The sequence below is a fragment of the Trachypithecus francoisi genome, unplaced genomic scaffold, assembly GCF_009764315.1.
Source record: "Trachypithecus francoisi isolate TF-2019V2 unplaced genomic scaffold, Tfra_2.0 Lachesis_group13, whole genome shotgun sequence".
Classification (NCBI taxonomy): Eukaryota; Metazoa; Chordata; class Mammalia; order Primates; family Cercopithecidae; genus Trachypithecus; species Trachypithecus francoisi.
This window is the reverse complement of record NW_022681458.1, coordinates 94,705,570-94,729,993: the sequence shown is the minus strand read 5'-3', so window position 1 is coordinate 94,729,993 and position 24,424 is coordinate 94,705,570. Positions and strand designations below refer to the sequence as shown.

The window sequence follows — 24,424 nt, the reverse complement described above, 5'->3', positions numbered from 1 at the left end:
AGTAATTTTCTAATATTCATGCCCTTTCTCTCCTATGTTTGTTTTCTTAGTGTCTTTACTTGCTGGGAGATCTGACCTTTCTATTGAGTTCTTCAATTTTATCATCATTTTGTCTCTCAGCAGTACTTTCTTGTTCCCTGAATGTTCTTTTGTTTTTGTTTAGACCATCTGTTCTTCTTTCATGGATGTAGTTCTTCTCTTACGTGTTAGAAACTTCTTTGAAATTTTATGTCCCTAAGGAGTCTTATTTTCTGTTTGTTTTACCCTCCATCTTTCCTGTTAAGGACTTTCCTCAGAAGTCTAGTGGTCCTTGACTGACACCTTATAGTTAAGGTAATAAGGAAGTGGATACCTCGATAACACATAATTGGGGCTTAATGACTATGAATTTCCTAGATCTGACTGCTGTTTTATCCAGGAACCTAATGTTTTATTGAACTTCTTTCTTTCGGGCCTGTTAGATTCACCAAAGAAGTATCTTCCACTTTCCTACCTAGAGGCTATAAGATGGGCTGCTAGCATTGTGTGAACCAAGTAGAAGAGGACTTAGAGTCTCAATATTCAGCAAATAAAATTTCATTCAGTTTTCCCCTTTTTAACAGAGTACCCTACAAAATTCCTCAGTTCAAGGCTGGGCACGGTAGCTCACACCTGTAATCCCAGCACTTTGGGAGGCCGAGGCAGGTGGATCACTTGAGGTCAAGAGTTCAAGATCAGCCCAGCCAACATGGTGAAATCCCATCTCTACTGAAAAAAATATATATATATAAATTAGCCAGGTATGGTGGTGCATACCTTTGATCCCAGCTACTTAGGAGGCTGAGGTGGGAGGATCACTTGAGCCCAGGAGGCAGAGGTTGCAGTGAGCTGAGATCACACCACTGCACTCCAGCCTGGACAACAGAGCAAGATGCCATCTCAAAAATAAAAAAATTCCCCAGTTCAAGAACCTTCTATTTTACTCACGCCAAAGAGTGAACTTTTGGTCTTCTGCTAGGATGAGAGAGGGAAAAGTACTTGGCTGGTTGTGAATGGTGGCAGTTAATTAGAAAGTATCTAATTCTTTTTAGTGTCTTCTTCATTTGTTTGTTTGTTTATTTATTTATTTATTTATTTATTTTTGCTACCTATTCTTTTATTCCTCTAAAGAAAGTATCTGACTCTTAAATAAATTTCTAACCAAGTTTTTTCATAGTCTTATCTTTATCTTACTTCCATATGCACTGGCTGTCACCAATTCCTAAGTCTTTTGGAAATTGTAGTACAAAATTGCTCCCTATCTTATCATTACCAACTGCTGGTTTAGGAACCAGCTTGCTTGGGTCTGCTAAGTCAGTTTGCAGTAGTCCTGCTTTCTAGCTTCCAAATTGTGGTTACTGTCACTCATCTCTCATTCTCCTTTTTCTTATTTGTTTTGGTTTTTTTTTAAGAGACAAGGTCTCATTCTGTCACCAGGCTGAAGTGCAGTGGTGCTAACATAGCTCATTACAACCTGGAACCCTTGGGCTCAAGTGATCCTCCTGCCTCAGCTCCACAAGCATTTGAGACTACATGTGTGTGCCACTAAGCCTGACTACTTTTTTTTATATTTTTAGAGGCAAGGTCTTGCTATGTTCCCCAGGCTGGCCTCAAGCTCCTGGCCTCAAGTGATCCCCTTACGTTGACTTTCCAAAGCACTGGGATTACAGACATGAGCCATTGTACCCAGTCTTGTTTTTGCTTTTTAATAAAATATTTAACATAAAATTGTATTTTAGTTTGGTTTTGGAAAGGGATAGATTTAAGTACATATGTTCAATGTACCATCTTTAATGAATAATACGGTTGATTTTTATTATCTGTTGTGAAGTTTCTTCTTTTTAAAATTTATTGGATTTGAGACAAATACCTTTTAAAATGACAATATCTATTTGGAGAAAGTGGAAAATTATATATCCAACCCTTGTACTCAGTCTCAGGGTAAGACTTGAGATTTCTGTTTATGTATCATATATTTTATATTTAAATGTTTATATATTTAAATGCTTATATTATGCTTCCTTCACTGCATGTAAGGGTGTTTATTACTCAGTAAACCAGGAGCGATAACTAAGAGTCATATATTACAGAGTCTCTTTTAGTTAGGACATATGATAAGATGATCAAATATTCCAAATCAAAAGCTAGGCAACTGACCAGGTGCAGTAGCTCATGCCTGTAATCCTAGCACTTTGATAGGCCAAGGCAGGCAGATCACTTGAGCTCAGAAGTTCAAGACAAGCCTAGGCAACAAAGTGAGACCCCATCTCGACAAAAATTATCCAGGTGTGGTGGCACATGCCTGTAGTCCCAGCTACTCAGGAGGCTTATGTGAGAAGGTGGCTTGAGCCTGGGAGGCAGAGATTGCAGTGAGCCGAGATCCCAGTACTACACTCCAGCCTAGGGCACAGAGCAAGACCCTGTCTCAAAAAATTAATCAATTAATTTTAAAAGCTAGGCAACATAGTTTAAACTTTAAAGGAAGGCTGAGCATGCCTGTAATCCTAGCCCTTTAGGAGGCAGAGGCAGGAGGATGACTTGAACCCAGGAATTTGAGACCAAGGGCAACATGGCGAGCCCTCTTCTCTACCAAAAATAAACAAAATTAGCTAGCGTGGTGACTCTTACCTGTGGTCATGGCTACTCAGGAACCTGAAGTGGGAGGATCACTTGAGCCCAGAGGTCAAAGTTGAAATGAGCCATGATCGCACCACTGCTCTCCAGCCTAGGTGACACAGTTGAGACCCTGTCTTGAAAAAGAATAATAATAATAAAATGCTAAATAAATAAATAAACTTTAGGGAAAGAAGATAGGTCCACCAACCATGAACCAGACAATGTGCTTTGTATGTTTTATTGTCTTACATAATACATGTATGAAATGATTTTTGACTTCTATATTTTATGGATGAAGACTCAAAGATTCAGAGAAGTTATTTCCCCAAATTCATACAGCTAGTGCATGACAAAAGTCGAATTCAAATTCAAGATTCATTTATTTCAAAGTTAATGCTCTTTGGAAGTGAGTCTGTATAAGATAAGGTGGAATGTATGGGTTCTACATATGGTCCCAAACTTGGAGAAAAGTCAAAGAAAGGTTACTATCAGAAATTGTAATCAGAAAATCACACCATTCTATTTTCTCACACCCATGTCATTGAATCCTTGTAACACCCCTAAGAGCTGGCTGTGTAAGTTTAAGTTTTGTAGTTATTGATTTTTTTTTTTTTTTTTTTTTGAGATGAAGTCTCACTGTGTCGCCCAGGCTGGAGTGCAGTGGTGCGATCTCGGCTCACTGCAAGCTCCGCCTCCCGGGTTCACACCATTCTCCTGCCTCAGCCTCCTGAGTAGCTGGGACTACAGGCACCTGCCACCACACCCAGCTAATTTTTTGTATTTTTTAGTAGAGATGGGGTTTCACCATCTTAGCCAGGATGGTCTCAATCTCCTGACCTCGTGAACCACCTGCCTTGGCCTCCCAAAGTGCTGTGATTACAGGCTTGAGCCACCGTGCCTGGCCGTAGTTATTGATCTTAAATCTGTAAAACATTATTTGCCTATATTAAAAAATTGATTGATCTCAGTGTCTTTTCCTGGTACTCCAACCAATAACATTTCCACAGATAAATTTGAAGTTACTTGGTCATTTCTGAATTAAAATTGATTTCAGCTTTAAACTAAGATTCTACCCCTCCCTCTTATTTGTATCCCTTCTACTCTTCCTTTTCTTTTGAGACAGGGTCTGGCTCTGTTGCCCGGACAGAAGTATAAAGGCTCAATCCTGGCTCACTGCAACCTCCATCTCCTGGGCTCAAGCCATCGTCCCATGTCAGCCTCCGTTGTAGCTGGGACTACAGGCATGCACCACCACACATGGCTAATTTTTGTATTTATGGTAGAGGTAGGATTTTGCCATGTCACCTAGGCTGGTGTCGAACTCCTGGACTCAAGCAGTTCTCCCACCTCAGCCTCCCAAAGGGCTGGGATTGCAAACATGAGCCACCGTAGCTGGCCTCTTCTTCCGTTTCACTCTTCCTCAAGTTCCTGAGGAAGACTGACATATCATAAGGCATCATCAACGTGTATGTATGGGTTTGCATATTCTTTTCTTTTTTTTTTTTTTTTTTTTTTGAGACGGAGTCTCGCTCTGTCGCCCAGGCTGGAGTGCAGTGGCCGGATCTCAGCTCACTGCAAGCTCCGCCTCCCAAGTTTACACCATTCTCCTGCCTCAGCCTCCCGAGTAACTGGGACTACAGGCGCCCGCCACCTCGCCCAGCTAGTTTTTTTTTTTTTTTTTGTATTTTTTAAAGACGGGGTTTCACCGTGTTAGCCAGAATGGTCTCGATCTCCTGACCTCGTGATCCACCCATCTCGGCCTCCCAAAGTGCTGGGATTACAGGCTTGAGCCACTGCGCCCGGCCGCATATTCTTTTCTGTCCTTGCTGGCCTCTGTTGAATAACTGCTTGGCCCTTGGCCTTTTGGTACCATGTGCCAGCATCTACTTATGTCAGTTCCACTTGCTTGGCCTCCGAACTTCATTTACTGGATCCACTGCCATGGTCCTTGCTCTAATTTCCAATTGTGAGAACCATGTATTCCTTATCCTTCAAACCCCAGTCTCCTTTATGTCTTCCAGCTTAGTCTTAGCCACTTTTGCACCCCTTTCATGATAGAAGCTTCAATAACTTTTCACATGCTCTGCCACAATACAATGGAATATTTAGGATTCAAAAATGTCTTCAGACAAATCTTCCCATCTACCTTTCTTAGCCTTTGTCTTTGGTACCCAGTGCTCAGATACCTTAATCACAGCCCCTCCAAACTCTTCCCTGCCCAGCAGCCAGTACCTTATTTATTTGCATGAGAAAACATCTAATACATTCTCTTGCATTCTTGTGTACTCTATGTTTTTAATGGTACTCTAGGTTTTTAGTGGTATGTTTTTATATAAAGAATATGGCCATATTCTTTATATGAAATAAAATGGTTATATCCTCTTGCATTTTTGTCTACTCTATGGTTTTTATCATGTAAGCTTTATACAGTGATGCTCTTAAAATAACAAGGCAGCTTTGTATGTGCTAATATGATCAGTTGACAAAACATCTTACATGAAGAAAGCAAGGTATAGAACAGTATGCATAACCTGCTTCATTTGTGGAAATGTATGTGTAGTATGGCAGTGCATTGAACATCTCTGGAAGGACATATGAAAGTGGTAATGGGGTTGCCTCTGGGGAGTGAAGAAAACAGATGGCTAGGGGACAAGACTGGGAGAGAGATTTTTTACTCTCTTTTTATATCTTTAAAATTCTATGTCATGTGAATAACCTATTCAAAAAATAGATACAAGATAATTATGAAGCATTTGTAATTTGGCTTCTTCACTCTTACTAATGTCCAGATCTCCTATTCTCAGCCACAGATAAAAAAGTAGCCTTATTGGCAAAGACATCTTTTTTTCCTTCACTGCTTCCTGACCTTCCGTTCTTTCTTGTAGGACTTTACTGAAGGCTGCATAAAGCAGCCAACCTGCTCCAACAGTCTGATTTTTCCCTTCCATTAGAAGGGAAAATACTTCAGTAGGCAGATGGTCTGAGTCCTGAAATGTAACAGATGATGGTTTAGTTATTTTGCTAACTTGCCAGACTGAGATAGAGGGGTCCTCACTACCCTTCACCTGACCCTTTTGGCCAAGCCAAGTCTGTATTTTAGGTTCTGTTACTTACAATAATTTTTACCTGCAGGGTTATTACACTGAATAGGTACTTAATATTATTATAAATGCATGAATGAATAATTTTGTCTAAAGAAATAAACGACCTAAGATACTTTTCAATGTGTTTTTGACAGAGATTCTTTGAATCAATATTTAAGATTTCCCAGTTGTCCATTAATTATAGCTGCCTTTTTCCTCCTGATCTAAGGTCCTGTCAAGGTTCATACATTGTATTTAGTTGTTATATCTGCTTAATCTCCTTTAATTTAAAAAAAAAAATCCCAGCCTTTTGTGTCTGTCATGTTGTTGACATTTTTTTAACTCATTTAAAACATTTATTGGCCACCTATGAAATGGCAGGCATGGTGTCAGGTTCTAGGCATTTGTACATAATAATCAGTAAAATGTTATAAATACTATGATAAAGACCATATAAAGTCCAGAAAGAGCACAAAAGAGGCAGATGTCTGTCCTCTCTCAAAGATTCAGGAAAGACATGTCAGTGGGGAAATGACATTTCAGCTAACTTGAAAGGTAAGCAGACAAAAAAGGGAAAGCAGAGATCATCATATGAGCAAAATATATGTATTACTTTTTATGTTTTTGCAAAGCACACAGTTTAGAGATCTGAGTCACCTGTGAGGATATTACCATGAAACATGAGTCAGGAGAAACACACAGGAGCAGGCCTTTGTGTGCTGGGTCAGTGAATCTGGACTTCCTCCTGTGTTTCAGAATTCAAAAGCTTTAAGGGACAGGCAGAAAACAAACACAAGCATATGATGTGAAATGATAGACCTGTGGCAAACTGAATTGTATGAGTTCTGCCTAAAGACATTCAAATTTGGGCTGACCAAACCATGCCAATGGGCTGGATTCCACAGACAGGACCCAGTGAGGACTTTTGAGCAGGCACTTGTGACAACGTGGAGAGGAGCTAAGTTGGGGATGATGGGGACAGGAGACAGATCGCAGGTTGTATATAGACACCCCAGTGTGAAGAAGGACAGACACCTCATGCCTGTCAGGTCTCTATGATGACTGTGTTAAAATCTCAAGCTCATTCTTGGCACTGGACATACATAGCATTCTGAAGGCAGAGGTGCTTCCATCCCCTTTTCTGCCGTGTCTTCCTCTGGATGAAACACATTCCTCACTACCATCTCAATACATGATCTAAAAAAATTTTGTTTTTTTCACAAAAAGGATATGGTAGGCTGTTCCCCTTTCCCAGCTTTCTTTCACCCACATGGGTCAAAGTGAGAGGCCCTCAAGTCTCCAAAGTGAGTGGCCTCGCTTTGCCCCCATATCCTTCAAGTTTCTCACCCAGGAGTTTTCATTATCTTTGACTATGTTTTCCACATTTATTCTCAAAGTATCATTTATTTCTGTATAAATAAGCAAGAAAATGGAGCAGAGTTTGATGAATCTCAATGAACTCATCTGTCATTTTCATGTGAGCTTCAGACCACATCATGCCTCCAGATTAACAATAGTACAACACACAGTCAACTCTGGCCCCTCAGCAGAAGGCCATCCAAGCACTGCCCTGTCTCCCTCATCCCTAAGAGCAGGAACAAATGTCCTAGTACCTACCAACACCTGAAAGTCTTTATTTCGTTCCTGTGAACAATGATCACCAAACATTTTGGTCACATACTGTATAAAAATAATAATAATTAATAAATAAAATTTAAAATTTATTGTCTATCCTCAATAAAAATATACTTTAAAGGTACTAGTGTTAATCTATATTATTTATATAATTTTTTTTATTTTTATAGAAAACAGGTAAGTACTGATATTTCCTCCCCACATCAGCAGATTATTTGTGCATAACTATACCTGCTGTGTAATTCCCAGAGACTGTATAATTCCCAGGGTTCAGAGTTTTTTCTCCTTCCCTTTTTTCTCTGTATCAGTTCTTCTACTCACCAACATCTCAACACTGATTTGAGTCCCTCTCTCCCTTCAGAATCCTTTATTCCCTGGCTGTTTATTCTCAGCAACTCCTTCCATTCTGCCTAAAAACTCTTTTAAAATCTTTAACAAACTAACAAACAGTCCTTAAGACAAGCCAGGGTTCTCAAGTGAAATTTCAAATCTCTATGAGGCTTCCCAATACCTTCATGCCAGAGGGTAAACACATTACTTGCCTATCCCCAGTGGGACATGAAGTTCTAGCCTTTGGGCTCTAATCTCATTGACTTTTTTTTATTAGCCTGGGCCAATTGTTTGCAAGATGTCACTTTAGTTTAGATAGTTGTGAAATGTTTTATTGTTAAATTTAGGTTAAATATTCTTCATGAAAATACTACACTGGTGATGGTGTGCCTTCTCAAGGTATCATATCATGTAAAAGGAAATTTTTAACACAGTAGACAAGCAGACTACTATGGCTTGATGGGAGGTCAAATTTGAATTTTCAGTTCTCCATGTTTTAATTTTATAGTAATGAAGTAATTTCTTGGTGGTTTGGTACTTAAGATAAACTTGATATCGATAAATAGTGTTTTATCCAATTCATTGGCTATCATTTTGGAACAACAACAAAAAATTTCCCTTTTAAGTTGATGAGTTTCTAATGATTGGGGGAGTTGATAAAATCAAGTTTCTGCCTTTTGAAACTAAAAGCCAAGTGGCAATAATATCTACCTCATAGGGTTGAAGTGAGGATTACTTGAGATGTTAACAGACATAAAATATAACTGAGAGTAATATGTTGCATGAAGGGGCTCTGTTAATATAATTAACCCCACTCGGATACTTATTTTAAACCACACACACACACACACACACACACACACACTCACACACACACATATATAGTATTTATTATTGAAAATGATACTTTAGATACTTTGTGAATGTTAATCCTTATAACACCTCTATTAGTTGGATACTGTTACTATCCTCATTTATAGATAGGAAACTGTAGCCCAGAGAAGATAAGTAACTTTCCTAAGGTCATAAGCAAGGAAGTGGTAGTATTTCCTGCTATTTTTCTGTGAGACCCCTCTTGAAAGTAAGCAGCCTGTATAGCTACAATCTGTATTTGAGGATGATTTTCATTCAACTTCTCCTCCTACTTAGTTGCTTTGCCCTGTCATCCTCCTCCCACCCCAGTACTCTTTTACCAGATAATGATGGGTGTTTGAATGGCAGTACCACAGTCCGTACAGGTGTGTGACACTGTGTGTGTTTTGCATGTGTATGCATATATCAGGTGGCTTAAATGAGTTGTTTTTCTTACTTCTTTGTTGCTTTCTCCATTTTAATGTAAGTTTTTCTTTTCTTATTCTCCTTTTGAGATGTTGAAGCATTAGAATTAGGCAGACCCAGATTTAAGGTGAACATTTCTAAGACAGTGTTCTCATCTACAAAACGGTAGTACTAACACCTATATCATGAGATTGAGTGAAGATTAAATTAGGTGATATTGCCAATTATAAAGGCTATATATAGATATTTTCTATATATTTTATACTATATTTAGATGAGTTGTTGGGGATTTTTTGGTATTTTTTGGTATTTTCCATTTTAACTTAAAAGGTTTGGAGTTTATTTAGTGGTGATGGTAATAAGACTGGCAAACTCCTTTTAATTGGGCTATAATAGAAAGAGTAGGTTTGAAGTTAAGCTATTTCATATTAAATCCCAGAGCCTCAATTACCTCATTTTAATGTGGGAATGTTAATGACTATCTTGTATCATGATAGTGATCACCATTATATCTCCAGTGTTTCCCGCAGTAAATATTTTTTTGTTTTGTTTTGTTTTGTTTGTTTTTTGAGACAGAGTCTTGCTCTGCCACCCAGGCTGGAGTGCAGTGGCCGGATCTCAGCTCATTGCAAGCTCCGCCTCCCGGGTTAACGCCATTCTCCTGCCTCAGCCTCCCGAGTAGCTGGGACTACAGGCGCCCGCCTCGTCGCCCGGCTAGTTTTTTGTATTTTTAAGTAGAGACAGGGTTTCACCGTATTAGCCAGGATGGTCTCCATCTCCTGACCTCGTGATCCGCCCGTCTCGGCCTCCCAAAGTGCTGGGATTACAGGCTTGAGCCACCGCGCCCGGCCAATATTGTTGAATAAATATTTATTTATTTGAATAGATATAAAAAGATGTTGAGAGGATTAAATGAGATATAAAGGATCTAGCATTGTGTCTGGTAGATAGTAGATATACAAAATTATACTACTTTTTTATCAATACTTTTTAATTTATTAAATATATTTCTTCTGATTATTAAACATATGAAAATAAAGTATATAACATTTGCTTTAATTATTTCTGGTAGTTAATCACAGTATTTCTGAAGGATGAAGATACTAATACCTTGATTCTCTCTAGTTCTTTGGCAAACATTCATTGATGTTTGGAAGTGAAAAAATGCCAACAATACTATTATTGATTTTGAAAACCAGCCTTTAAATAAATGTGTGTACTCAATGTTACTTCTGTTCCAGAGAGAAGAGGTACTCCCTTATAGGGACTTGTAAAGACATAGAGCTTCTGGAAATTAACTGCCTCCTTTACGCTGCTGAGTCACACACAACGCTTGTTATGTTTTCGTCACTTCTCTCCAGAAGGTAGGCATCATGGTTTCTCTTCATAGATTCTTCATACAATTGTAGTTTTTGTCTGCAGAGTTACTTTTTATTAAATATGGAAAGTGCCTGACATCTATAGATTAAAATGCTGTATTTCTCCAAAATTAGGATACTTAAACACGTTGCCTCTAAAAATTGTTTCTATTGGAAAATTAATATATGTTTACTATTTTTTTTAAAAAAAGATAATACAGAAAAATATAGTTATCCTACTACCTTGAGGTAACTGTTCTTCATATTTTATCTTCCTAAATTTATTTTTATATATGTGTATTATGTATAATATGTGGATTTATATAGTTACAAAAATTTTGACTAGACACCATAGGGCTTAAATGGTGTTTCCCTATCCTGCTTCTTTTACTTAGCGGTTTATTTCAGCCTTTTGAAAAGTTTTATTTATTTTTTTCTCCTCCACTTTTATTTTAGATTCAGGGGGTACATGTGCAGATTTGTTAACTGGGTATACTGCGTGATGCTGAAGTTTATGGTATAGATGATCTCTTCACGCAGGTACTGAGCGTAGTGCCTAGCAGTCAGTTTTTCAGCTCTTGCTCCCCCTTCCACCCTTTCCCCTCTAGTAGTCCCTGTTGTCTATTGTTGCTATTTTTATGGCCATGAGTACCTGATGTTTAACTCCCACTTATATGTGAGAACATGCGATAATTGGTTTTCTGTTCCTGTGTTAATTTGCTTAAGATAATGGCCTCCAGCTGCATCCAGGTTGCTGCAGAGACATGAGTTCGTTCTTTTTTTATGACTGCATGATATTCCATGGTGTATATGTACCACATTTTCTTTATCCAGTCCACCATTGATGGGTACCTATGTAGATTCCATGACTTTACTATTAAGAATAGTGCTTAATATTGTGAAGGCATGTGTCTTTTTGGTAGAACAATTTGTTTGCTTTTGTGTACCAAGTAATGTGATTACTGGGTTGAATGGTAATTCTGTTTTAAGTTCTTTAAGAGATCTCCAGACTGCTTTCCACAGTGGCTGAACTAATTTAAATTCTCGCCAACAGTATATAAGCATTCCCTTTTCTCCACAGGCTCACCAACATCTGTTGTTTTTGACTTTTTAATAATAGCCATTCTGACTGGTGTGAGAAGGTATCTAATTATGGTTTTGATTTGCATTTCTCTGATGATTAGTGATGATGAGCACTTTTTCTTATGTTTGTTGGCCTCTTGTATATCTTCTTTTGAAAAGTGTCTGTTCATGCCTTTTGCCCAATTTTTAATGGGGCTGTAAGTTTTTTGCTTGTTCAATTGTTTAAGTTCCTTATAGATTCTGGATATAAGACAATTATTGGTTGCATAGTTTGCAAATATTTTAGCCCATTCTGTGAATTGTCTATTTACTCTGTTGATAATTTCTTTCACCATGCAGAAGCTATTTAGTTTAATTAGGTCCCAATTGCCAATTTTTGTTTTGTTGCAGTTGCTTTTGAGAACTTGGTCATAAATTCTTTCCTAAGGCCCATGTTCAGAATGGCGTTTACTGTTTTTTTTTTCTACCATTCTTATAGTTTGAGGTCTTACATCTAAATCTTTAATCCATTTTTAATTAATTTTTGTATATGGTGAAAGGTAGTGATCCAATTTCATTCTTCTGCATGTGGCTAGCAAGCTGTTGAATAGGGAGTCCTTTCCCCATTGCTTAATTTTGTCAACTTTGTCAAAGATTAGATGGCTGTAGGTGTGTGGCTTTATTTCTGGGTTATCTATTCTGTTCCATTGGTCTATGCATCTGTTTTTGCACCAGTACCATGCTCTTTTGGTTACAGAAGCATTATAGTATGGTTTGAAGTTGAGTAATGTGATGCTTTCAGCTTTGTTCTTTTGCTTTGGATTTGCATTGGCTACTCAGGCTCTTTTTTGGTTCCATATGAATTTTAGAATAGTTTTTTTCCAATTCTGTGAAAAATGACATTGATAGTTTGATAGCAATAGCATTTAATCTGTAGATTGCTTTGAGCAGTATGGCCCTTTTAACAATATTGATTTTTCCAATCCATGAGCATGTAATGTTTTTTCATTTGTTTGTGTCATCTGTGATTCCTAGCAGTGCTTTGTAGTTCTCCTTGTAGATATCTTTCACCTCCTTAGTTAGATGTATTCCCAGGTTTGTGAATGTGTGTGTGACTATTGTGAATGGGATGATGTTCTTCATTTGGCTCTCAGCTTGAACATTATTGGTGTACAGAAATGCTACTGATTTTTGTATACTGAAACTGTGCTAAAGTCATTTATAACTTCCAGGAGCCTTTTCGTGGAGTCTTTAGTGTTTTCAAGGTATAGAATATATCATCCTTTTGCAGCAACTTTTATGCCAGTAAATATCATCCACCTTAAATTCCAATTTAAGGTTATAACATGAATCATGTAACCACCTTCCTCTTATTAAATATATAGAATACTTCCAGTTTTCTTTGTGTTAAACATGACTTAAGTGTTATGTACTCATATCTGATGATTTTTTAAGATAATTTCTAAAGGTAAGTGTTATAGAACATAAGGAAAGACTTATTCACTATCTTAGAGATGTATGTCCTAGTGTATAGTATTATCGTATACCAAGGTTGTAGAAATCAAACTTATTTAACCATGGAATGCATTCTTAAGATAACATATGCCTTCAAGATGTCGACAATGAGGGAGGCAGTGTGGAGATGTTTTAGTCAGGGTTCTCTTAGAGAAACAGAACTAATAGGATATATATATTTCTTTCTGTTGTCTATGATTCCTAGCAGTGTTTTGTGTATATATATACACACACACATACACATATATATATTTGTTTCTATTGTCTATGATTCCTAGCAGTGTTTTGTGTATATATACAGATATATATGTATTTATGTATATCTATATATGTATATCTATGTATATAGATATGTATATATAGATACATCTATGTATAGATATATGATACATATATGTATATATACATATCTATATACATATATGTGTGTGTGTGTATATATATACACACACACATAAAGGGAAGTTTATTAAGTATTAACTTACAGGATCACAAGGTCCCACAGTAGGCTGTCTGCAAGCTGAGAAGCAAGGAAAGCCAGTCTGAGTCCCAAAACTGAAGAACTTGAAGTCTGATGTTCGAGGACAGGAAGCATCCAGCACAGGAGAAAGATGTAGGCTTGGAGGCTAGGCCTGTCTCTCCTTTTCACATTTTTCTGCCTGCTTTTACATTTGCTGGAAGCTGATGAGATTGTGCCCATCCAGATTAAGGGTGGATGTGCCTTCTCCAGCCCACTGACTCAAATATTAATCTCTTTTGGCAACACCACACAGACACGCCCAGAATTAATACTTTGTATTCTTCAATCCAATCAAGTTGATACTCAGTATTAACCATCACAGGAGGCAAGGGGTATATGGGAGTCTCTGTACTTTCCACTCCATTTTGCTATGAAACTAAAACTGCTCTGAAAAATAAACTCTATTAAAAAAAAAAAAAAAAGCAGCAGCAGCAGCAGCAATGGAAAAACTTTAAAAAGGGAAATTTTTTAAATGACATTTGATAAATTTACACTTAAAATTAAGTTTAGACTTACACAAACACAAATAACATCTGTCAACATCCCACTATACACTTTGGAAAATGCTAGATTATGATATATTCTTAAGAATGGAATTGGTAGATCAAATAGTAAACAAATTGAAAGGTTATACCAATTTACATTTCTACCAACAGTGTTTGACAGAATGGAAATGTCACTTTCTCTATAGTTTTGTCAACATTTGACATTAACTTTGTTTTTTACAAAATCTGATACAAGAAAAGTATATGGCATTTTAATTTTCATGTGTGTGATTACTACTGAGCATGAGTATCTTTTTATATTTTTATTTGAATTTTAAGTTCTTTTATGAATGTCCCATTCATGAGCCATGCTAAATTTTTCTTGTGGGTGGGGTCTTTGAATTTTTTCTAGATTGATAAGAATCATAATCATATTAAGAATATTAAATCTATAAATTACATATATCACAATTTTGTCTTTTTTATTTTTAATGTTTTGTGTGCTTTATTTTTGTTATATAATGTTATCATTTTTATGAGCTTAAATCTATCATCTTTATCAAAACCCATGGCTTCTGGGTTTTGATGTTTCTTTATACCTTGGCTTTATTTTTAAATAAAAACTATTATGGAAAGCCAGAAACAGAGGAGTTGACAGGATAATAAAATGAACCCCTGTGTACCTCAAATCTGGCTTCATTAATTGAGAATTCATGGCTAATCTTGTTTCATTTATACTTCCTGTATTATTCTGAAGCAAATCCCAGGCATTATATGATTTTCTGTCACTATTTCAATGTATATACTGACTTTAGATGGAATTTTGCCTAACCTATTTCTTTACATCTGCCATAGTTTGGCTGAAATCACTGACTTCCATTACAATATACTTATGTTACATCAAACATCAGCATTAAGCCTGGGCAACATAGACCCTGTCTCTGAAAAGAAAAATTAACTGGGCATTGTGGTGTGTGCCTATAATTCTAGCTATTCATAGGCTAAGATGGGCGGATGACTTGAGCCGAGGAGTTTAGGCTGTAGTGAGCCATGACTGCACCATTGCACTCCAGTCTGGGCAACAGAGTGAGATCTTGTCTTTAAAAAAGAAAATCAGCATTGGATTAGTGTTATTTAATTTACTATTTTAAAATGGCCTCTATAAGAATGCAATTATTTTAATATGGCATGCCTCACCAACCTCCCTCGTGCCATCCTCTCCTGCTCTCCCCGCTCTAGCCTTTTAATTCCCTGAGCAATTAAGCCCCTAGAAACTTCTCTATATGCTATTCTCTCTATCCAAAATGTTCTTGGCCCAAACTTCCCCACCTCCTATGCCGACTTATCCAAAAGGCACAGTAAGCACAGTGCCTAGGGTTCACAAAATTTTAAGGGGTCCACAAAAATGTTTAAATTTATTTTAAAATCAGAAAACAAAGGATTTCTAGGTAAAAGAAAACATTTCAATATACAGTATTAACTAACATATTCATCTTTTTTCATGCAAGTTGCAAAATATAATTTTTAGTTTTATTTTTTATGTTAGAAGGGGCCCATGATGGCAGAAGTATCTATGGCCCATCCCTCAGGTTTCAATGAAAATGCCCCTTGTTTAGGGAAGCTTTGTCTTATTCTTCCAGATTATGTGAAATTCCCTGATACATGCAAGCCCATCACCTTGTACTATGAAAATAAAATAAGTAATTGTATAATTCTGTATTTAAGGAAATCAGGAACTGAGCCTACCTTGTTTAACACTGTATCCCCAGCACAAAGCACAATGCCTTGTAGGGAGTGATATTAGACCCTGGAGGACTGGTCATCTTTCACTGTGACTCTCTCATGCCCTTTTATCCAGTGGTTGTTCCTCCCCAAACCTTTTTGCACACAACTTCAGCTTGTACCTGTTCCTCTCCTTCCCTCTTGATAAAATCTAGATTGCACAAACAGTGGCTACAAATCGGCAAGGACAATTCCTCCCTCTTGCAAGAGCTATCCCTGGTTAACTCTTCCTCAAACTAGTTGGACTTTGGCTGATCCTCCTATACATTTCAACTCACTTTAAATTAGAATACATCTGTGAAGCCTTCTCATGTCCAGTATTTTCAAATAAAGGTTTATATGCCCTGGCTAATTTTGTTACACAGTGGCCATTCAATGAAGTCATACAGAATAAATGGCTGCTGCATAAATTATAGGCTTGGTGTCTTGGAATAATTAAGAAATTTTTTGAGAGTAGTCTTGCAAATGTAAACATACTAAGTAATAGCTAACATGACAGTGATAAATAGTTCTAATAAGAATTTCAATTTAAGTAAATTCAATTGTTTTTATTTGTGTTAACAGAAGGGGTTGCTGGTATAGACATTCCAACACTGTGAGCAATATCCACATAGCTCTGTTGTGGGTTTTTTGTTCTTGCATTCGAACTTGGGTTTTACATTTTGGGGAGACTTTAGAAGTCACCAAAAGTTGTCTGGTTTTCCTATGTTGCTCACAGTTCAGAACTGGTTTGCTTTCAGTGTACATAACAGCCCTAGAATAATGTTTGACAAATAGTACGGCTTCAATAATTATTTGCTGAATTAACAGAATGGATATCATTTCAAACTAGTCAGGCTCAACTAAAAACAGGAGGAAGGAGGGCTAGCTTAAAAAAAATCTGAGCCCTATATTATTGTTTTCATTTATTTTGTTATTATATTTAATTTATTCTAAAAATGAAATAGAAACCATGAGATTTTATGTTTTATCAAGAAAAATAGAAGAATAGATTTCAAAGGGTGAAAAAAAGGTCTCAGTAGTTAAAAAGCACTGCTCTAAATTCTAGGTTTCTATAAGTAGGGTACGTATTAGTCCAATTTTCTGATCCTAGATTTACCGATGCTATTTAATCTCATTGAGTTTCTTATTGACTCAGTTTCTCATTTGTAAAATGGGGATAATGGATAATGATGGAGTTACGAATTAATATATGAGTCAGAATAGTGTTGGTATACAGTAAGCCCTATTTAAAGCCTGTTCTTCATATTATCAGATCATTACTACTGCACTACTATTTTTATTACTATCATCATCATCGTTACTCTATAAATTGAGTGAGTTAAGTAAATGTTTTGATTTGTTAAATTCCCCCCCTTTACTATTTATTATGTAAATATGTTTTTAAAAAGTGGGTGTCATTCACACAACTTAAGTCACAACATTTTAATGACAGAGAAGAAAACAGCATTAATATAATGACAGCAGGAAACTGAGGTTCTGGTAAATAAAAATACATAATTACCCATGAATTCAAGACTTCAGGGCTTTCAAAATAGCCACACTAACCAGTTCATAATTTTGCATGATTAGATCTGGCTAAAAGAATATTTTTGGCAATACACAATAAGTCAGGATTCTCTGAAATTCAAATTTGCCATGAAAATCTAATAAAAATGAGAGGGAAAATTTCTTCTCTTAAATCTTATCTTACTTCCCTTGAATAGGCACTTAACATAGTAGAACACAATTTTCAATAGTGATTTTGGGGTTACAATTTTCACATGTAATTCTTTCTGCAGGTAAATAAAAATATAAACCCAGAACAGTAAAAATAACATAAGGTAACAGTAAAAGCCTACCAAGGCTTTTGTTTAAGTAAACATTTATCTTAACACTAGAGCTTCAGAATCCTGAGAAGACCCTTGGGAAAAAGTGACAGACACAGGTTTGATTCTTCCTAGTATTTCAAACAATGCCCCCACAACCTAAGGACCATTTTTTGAGGATAAATGACTGGCTCTGAGCACCAATGTCCTCAGGCCTTGCTTGGGGCCTATAATCTCACCTAATCATTATTCACTCTCCCCAGAAAAGCCTCAAGCTAAAATTGTGATTGCTATTTAGAACTAAACTTGCAAATTCATTTTTGAACATCCGTTCTTCTGCCCTCATGACTTCATTTTTTAATTCATGTGCACCATTACATAGCAGCTGCACTAAGCATTAAAACCTACAGCAACAGTCAATGTGTTCTGAGTGCTGGCCTTCTTTACTCATTTATAAAAAGATATTCTGATAACAAAAGTGCCTAAGGATTACATTGCATAATTCATGCAACTAGATATATAGTCATTAAAGGGGATAGGAAATGCAGTGATAATGGGCAATAGTTCAGTAAACTCAGAATTTTGCAATACAGTTTTTATAAGCCAGCTTTTACTTGAAAAATCAAAATAATTTTTATAAGTGCAAAAATAAGTTTAGAATGCAATAGTCTCGGAAAACCAGGGGATAAGCTAGAGTCAAATCAGGCTGCAAATTTCCTTAATGAGACCTTTCAGTTTTTCTTACATGGGATGTAAAATGTATTATTTCTTAGCCTCTATCCTGCTAAAACTTCCCATTTTTGCTTTGTTTCTAGGATTAAGCATTGCAGTCCTTTCCCTGTTCTTCCAGTAACTCTGTCTGCTTCAGTTGATAGTGAGATACAATTTCTTACTGATTATCACATTTAAGTCTCCTTTATCTCTTTTTATATGCAATGCTATTCTTTTTCCCGTTGAGGCTAACTTTGTTTTTCTTTCTTTCCTCATTGAATAAGAACCACAACTGACAATATTGTGAACTCTTTCCGGCATTTGTTATTATGCAATATTTTCCAATTTCCTATGATGAGCTATTACAGTCACTATCAAACCTTAACATTAGACCTTAAGGTATTGCTTTCTTTTAATTTTTCATACCTTAAAAACTAATCAGATATTCATCACATATAATAACACATTAAATTTTGTATTCTATTTAATCCAAGGGCTTTTTTTCATTTCAAATATGCAGTTTAATATTTTTTACAATTTGGAGTTGTGCACCCATCCTCACAGTTAATTTCAGACCATTTTCATCACTCCAAAAAGAAACCCTATAAACATTAGCATTCACTTTTTCCACAAATCACCCAGTCCCAGGCAACCGTTAATCTACTGCCTCTGTGGATTTGCCTGCTCTAGACATTTCAGATAAATGTTATGATAAAATATGTGGCCTTCTGTGACTGACTTGTTTTACTTAATATAATATAAGGTTCATCCGTGCCGTACAGGAATCAGCACATCATCTCTTTCTATTGCTAAATAATATTCCATTGTATGTACATACCACATTTTATTTATCCATTCATCAGCTGGTGGACATTTGGGTTGTTTCCACTTTTTGGCTACTATAAGTAATGCTGCTGCACACACTTGTTTACAAATATTAGTGTATTTATGTATTTTTATTTCTCTATGACTAGAACTGATGCGTCATCAATCTGGTAAGTTCTTAAGGAATAAGGGTGTAAAAATAGACAAAAGATAAATATTCCTGATGTCTGAAATCCTTTCAAGTAAAAGCACCTCGACCCTAATCCCACACTTGTTGCCAATATGTGTCTTCCTTCTCAATGTAGAGTGCCTCCCAAGGTTCTGCTATGTAAGAACTGGGGCGTTTATCACTACTTCCGTCTACCCTTCATGTCCTTCATGTCAGATAACAGATGATCCCAGCATTGAAGTCTAAAAGTATAATCTCTGACTCTTGGTTCTGCAACCTATGTGTTTAATGTAGAGATCCTATCTGCCCTTTGTACCCTGTCTGGCTTCCTTTTGAGGTTGTCATTAGATACTGGCAGGTTTGGTATCCACAGAAATGATAGGAGCTTGGGTAACTTTCGGAGTCAAACCCTAATGAGTGGGGCCTTAAAAAGATTTGTGTATCTTTGCTTGACTGGTTCTCAGTTTTCTTGCTCTTACAAAGCAGAGGACGGCTCTGGAGAACGTAGCTTTGATATCAAAGTAGCTTGATAAAGCTGTCTCCCTCTCCATGTGTCTTTCCTCCTTTGCTTGAAGGTCTGAATTACCACCACCCCACCTCCTTGCTACCAGTGGAGAACAATTCATATTTTTATAATATGTATCAGCTTTTTTTCCCAAATTAAATGTTTTATTTTGAAATAATTATATATTCACATGCAGTTGCAGGAAATAATACAGACATACGGTGTACCCTTTACCCAGTGTCCCCCAGTGGTAATATCTGTCAAATTATAGCACAATGTAACAACCAAGTTACTGACATGGATGCAGTCAAGATAAAGAACATTTCCATCACCACAAGGGTCCCTCATGTTGCTCTTTTATAGCACACCCATTTCCCTTCCCTCACCACCTGTTTAATCCTCACAACTCCCTAATCTATTCTCCATTCCTATAATGTCATTTGAAAAAATATTTTATAAGTAGAATCACATGGTATGTAAACTTTGGGGATTGACTATTTTCACTCAGCATAATTTTCTGGAGACTCATGCAGCTTCCTGAGTGTATCAGTAGTTTGTTCCTTTTTATTGCTTAGTAGTGCAGGCTGAGTATCCGTATTACAGAACGCTTGGAACCAAAAGTGTTTCAGATTTCAGATTTCTGAAAGTTTTGGAATATTTGCATTATCAAACCCCACAGAAGACCCTAATAAGGTATTGCTTTCTTTTGAAATGATAACATAAAAACTAATCAGATATTGATCACATGTAATAACATGTAAAATTTTATATCCTATCTACCCAAGGATTTTTTGAAAAATCAAAACTGTCATGTTTCTGCAGAAAGCCTATGTAAAATTTTACTCAAAAGACTTGGGAAATTCCATGATAGTATTCGCAATTTAGTACAATACCTCCTGAAGATAGAGAAATAAAATTTATATAATGATGGAGAGAAGAGCTATAGTTTCCAAAAAAAATTACTTTAGTAAAGAAGGAAACTGAGGGTTTTTCTGTATGTTAAAGGTTCTGCTTTTAACATGAGAGATAAAAAACACTTTTTTGTCACAAGTATTTAGTATAATTCTTATAGAGGCCATATTTGGGATTCTGACCTTTGTGCTGAGTGATGGAAAACCTCTGAAGGGTATATATGTGAGCAGATGTGTGTGTTTAAATCAGATTAAAACATGTGCATGGTTAAAATAAATGGTCCTTTGGCCCAGATTTTTCCATGTAAGCCTCGCTTCTCTTTCTACTTTTCCTTTGGTACGTACCTCTATTTTTTCAGGTAAAAGTAATTCGCTTCCACCTGAAAATTTTTGTTAGTCATTTTTAAGACATCATATATTAACAACACTCACACAAACACGTAAAGGAGGCATTTTACACTCACTCACTCACTCAACCCTACCTCCACTTTTCCTGTCTCTATCATTCAGCATTTAGTTTGTTGGTGGTGTTTTGAGACATGGTCTCACTCTATTACCCAGGTTGGAGTATAGTAGACATAATTGTGACTCATTGCAACTTCCGCCTCCCAGGCTCAAGTGATCCTCCCACCTCAGCCTCCCAAGTACCTGAGACTACAGGTGTGTGCCAGCAGGTACAGCTAATTTTTGTATTTTTTTGTAGAGCCAGGGTTTCACAGTGTTGCCCAGACTGGTCTCAAACTCCTAACTTCAAGTGATCTGCCCACCTCCGCCTCCCAGAGTTCTGGGATTACAGGTGTGAGCCACCATGCCCGTCTTCCATTTAGTTTTATCTCTATTTTTAGTTTCTCTGTTGTAACTATAATACCTTTCTTTTTCTGTTCCCTTCACTACAGATACTTCTTTGTGATTGCCCTCATCAGATGAGGATATTAGTGCACCCACCTTCTCCTTCAACTCTTCTTCTTCCTGATTTCATTATCAGGTTTTTCATTTTTGTATTTCTAAAATTAATGCCAGTTACATATTTAAAATTATTTTTTATTTTACTTTAAGTTCTGGAATACATGTGCAGAACATGCAGCTATGCTATGTAGGTATACATGTGCCATGGTGGCTTGCTGCACCTATCAACGTGTCATCTAAGTTTTAAGCCCTGCTTGCGTTAGGTATTTGTCCTAATGCTCTCCCTCCCCTTGCCCTCCACCCCCCACCAACAGGCCCCAGTGTGTGATGTTCCCCTCCCTGTGTCCATGTGTTCTCATTGTTCAACTCACACTTATGAGTGAGAACATGTGGTTTTTCGTCTTCTGTTCTTGTGTTAGTTTGCTGAGAATGATGGCTTCCAGCTTCATCCATGTCCCTGCAAAGGATGTGAACTTATTCTTTTTTATGGCTACATAGTATTCCACGGTGTATATGTGCCACATTTTCTTTGTCCAGTCTATCACTGATGGACATTTGGCTTGGTTCCAAGTTTTTGCTATTGTGAATAGTGCTGCAATAAACATACATGTGCATGTGTCTTTATAGTAGAATGATTTATATTCCTTTGGGTATGTACCCAGTAATGGGATTGCTGGGTCAAATGGCATTTCCAATTCTAGATCCTTGAGGAATCCCCACACTGTCTTCCACAGTGGCTGAACTAATTTACGCACCAGCCAACATGTAAAAGCATACCTATTTCTCCACAGCCTCACCAGCATCTGTTGTTTCCTGACTTTTTAATAATTGCCATTGTGTCTGGTGTGAGATGGTATCTCATTGTGGTTTTGATTTGCATTTCTCTATGAGCTTTTTTTCATATGTTTGTTGGCCACATAAATGTCTTCTTTTGAGAAGTGTCTGTTCACATCCTTTGCTCACTTTTGGATGGGCTTTTTAATAACTGCCATTTTAGCTGGTGTGAGATGGTATATCATTGTGGTTTTGATTTGCATTTCTCTAATGACCAATGATGATGTGCATTTTTTCATATGTTCGTTGGCCACATAAATGTCTTCTTTTAGGAAGTGTCTGTTCATATCCTTTGCCCACTTTTTGATGGGGTTGTTTTTTTCTTGTAAATTTGTTTAAGTTCCTTATAGATGCTGGATATTAGACCTTTGTCAGATGGGTAGATTGCAAAAATTTTCTCCCACTCTGTAGGTTTTCTGTTCGCTCTGATGATAGTTTCTTTTGCTATGCAGAAGCTCTTTAGTTTAATTAGATCCCATTTGTCAATTTTGGCTTTTTTTGGCCATTGCTTTTGGTGTTTTAGTCATGAAGTCTTTGGCCCTGCCTATATGCTGAATGGTATTGCCCAGGTTTTCTTCTAGGGTTTTTATAGTTTTAGGTTTTATATTTAAGTCTTTAATTCACCTTAAGTTCATTTTTGTATGAGGTGTAAGGAAGGGGTCCAGTTTCTGTTTTCTACATATGGCTAGCCAGTTTTCCCAACAGCATTTATTAAATAGGGAATCCTTTCCCCATTGGTTGTTTTTGCCAGTTTTGTCAAAGATCAGATGGTTGTAGATGTGTGATATTATTTCTGAGGTCTCTGTTCTGTTCCATTTGCCTATATATCTATTTTGGTACCAGTACCATGCTGTTTTGGTTACTGTAACCTTGTAATATAGTTTGAAGTCCAGTAGTGTGATGCCTCCAGCTTTGTTGTTTTTGCTAAGGATTGTCTTAGCTATACAGGCTCTTTTTAGGTTTCATATGAAATTTAAAGTAGTTTTTTCTAATTCTGTGAAGAAAGTCAGTGTTAGCTCAGTGGGAACAGCATTTGAATAGCATTGAATCTATAGAGTACTTTGCAATAGCATTGAATCTATAAAGTACTTTGGGCAGTATGGCCATTTTCATGATACTGATTCTTCCTATCTATGAGCATGGAATGTTTTTCCATTTGTTTGTGTCCTCTCTCACTTCCTTGAGCAGTGGTTTGTAGTTCTACTTGAAGAGGTCCTTAACATCCCTTGTAAGTTGTATTCCTAAGTATTTTTTTCTCTTTGTAGCAATTGTGAATGAGAGTTCGCTCATGATTTGGCTCTTTGCTTGTCTATTATTATTATTTTACAACCATAATTAACCATGTACATTATTGTGTGAAAAGGGCTTTTGCATTTGGTATTCCCTCTACCTGCAACATAAATTCACTGAGATGACCATTTAATCCCTCTTTTTCTTAAATTCTTGACGACAATGGCAGCTGATCAGTAGTGCCTCCCTTGCCATACTTATTTTAAATAGCAACTTCCCATGCCTGAAATTTTTGCTCTGGTTTCCTTATTTTTTTCTTCATAGCTCTCGTTGTTAATACAAATTATGTATTTTTTCTTAATTTTTAAAACTACTGTCACTCTCCCCCACTGGACTGTAAGCTTCAAGAAGGCAGATAATCTATTCTAACTAATTTAATTCATTTTTTAATTCATTACTTTCCCCATCATTACTGTATTCCTAGTAACTAAAACAATGCTATATAACCAGCTGACACTAAATATTAGCTTAATTAGTGATTAATTACAGTGCCAAGTAGTCTTCTTTGGGTATATATATGTGTGTGTGTATGTGTGTGTGTGTGTGTGTGTGTGTGTGTGTGTATATATATATATATTTTTTTTTTTTTTTTTTGAGACAGAGTCTTGCTCTGTCACCCTGGCTAGAGTCCAGTAGCACCATCTTGGCTCACTGCAAGCTCTGCCTCCCAGGTTCACACCATTCTCCTGCCTCAGCCTTCCGAGTAGCTGGGACTACAGGTGCCCGCCACCACGCCTGCTAATTTTTTGTATTTTTTAGTAGAGACAGGGTTTTACCATGTAA

General features: G+C 36.8%; 1 protein-coding gene across 4 annotated transcripts in view; it reads left to right on the top strand.

Moving 5' to 3' along the window:
- MBD5 (methyl-CpG binding domain protein 5) overlaps positions 1-24,424 on the top strand; it is a 546,612-nt gene that overhangs the window by 364,716 nt on the left and 157,472 nt on the right. For all 4 annotated transcript variants that reach the window (XM_033231571.1, XM_033231570.1, XM_033231567.1 and 1 more), the window contains one exon: positions 10,202-10,324. The gene's annotated coding sequence lies outside the window, so the exon portion shown is untranslated. The remainder of the gene's footprint in view (positions 1-10,201; positions 10,325-24,424) is intronic.